Raw genomic sequence first — 993 nt, 5'->3', positions numbered from 1 at the left:
GATCGGCTTTTCGATTTTTGGTAATGTTTGTAATCCAGAGTAAGCTAACGCTCAAGTCTGTATGTAATTTCTATACTCGTTACTGTAAATTAAAATGAATACGATGAAAAAATAGAAGCAAATCAATGGGGAAAAAAGACTTGATAAATCAAAGAATGCACTCAACATTACAAGAATTAACGTACATATTCGAACAATTTACAGAAAAATAAAACAAACAATAAGTATACTTCTATGACTTACACCATCATTCCTTTGCAAGGCTTCTGATGTTTCCAAAAATGTAAGAGATGGAATCTGCATGCTAGAAGCTTCACAAAATTTAATGTAAAAAAAAGACGCTTTAGTTTCTTCAAGTAGTGTAAGCTCAGGCCAAAGCTTGCATCCGTGCTTAATGCACTAATACCAACCAGACGACCTATCGCTTGTCTGGAAGCGAATCCCTTTCATCATTTGGCATCACATCTCAAGTTTTTTACAGTTTCTTGGGCAGGTTGTAAGTCTTCTTAAGAAACTTTGAAGCAGCCTCATCGTTCCTATAACACAGAACTCGCAACAGTGTGTTTGGTTCAGTCGGATTCCACTGCCCTGAGGTTGGAGGTAAGGGAAGTCGAGATTTTGCTGAGGATCCGTATATTTCCAAAGTTAAGCATCTGAATTGCTCAATGAGGCTCTCTGTATCTGTACGGAAGAGTGGAAGTACGTCTCTTGCGGTGGATGAGAACTTATCAATTACGTCAGTAGGCAACCCATCGACATTGGCCCAGAATAGATTCTTGAGGGACTTAAAATCATCCTCTATAATCTGAGAGTCAAGGCGAGAAAATGCACGCAATGGCCCTCCAGCAAACAAAACGAACAAGAAACCATCAAAGGAGGCTCTCATTATGTCAGCAATAATACGTGTACGAACTCTCTCATGAATTAGTATCGGAGATAACTGTAAGATTCTGCTCGAGGTCCCGGAGGAACGGTTCGATTCTAGAAGGCGGC

At 39.8% G+C, this 993-nt stretch overlaps 1 pseudogene; it reads right to left on the bottom strand.

The window, feature by feature from the left end:
• Positions 1-168: 168 nt before the first annotated feature.
• The window catches only part of LOC111389718, an 11746-nt pseudogene continuing 10921 nt past the window's right edge, over positions 169-993 (bottom strand).

Source organism: Olea europaea, unplaced genomic scaffold (genome assembly GCF_002742605.1).
Source record: "Olea europaea var. sylvestris unplaced genomic scaffold, O_europaea_v1 scaffold6153, whole genome shotgun sequence".
NCBI classification, from domain to species: Eukaryota; Viridiplantae; Streptophyta; class Magnoliopsida; order Lamiales; family Oleaceae; genus Olea; species Olea europaea.
This window is presented reverse-complemented; position numbering and strand designations above follow the sequence as displayed.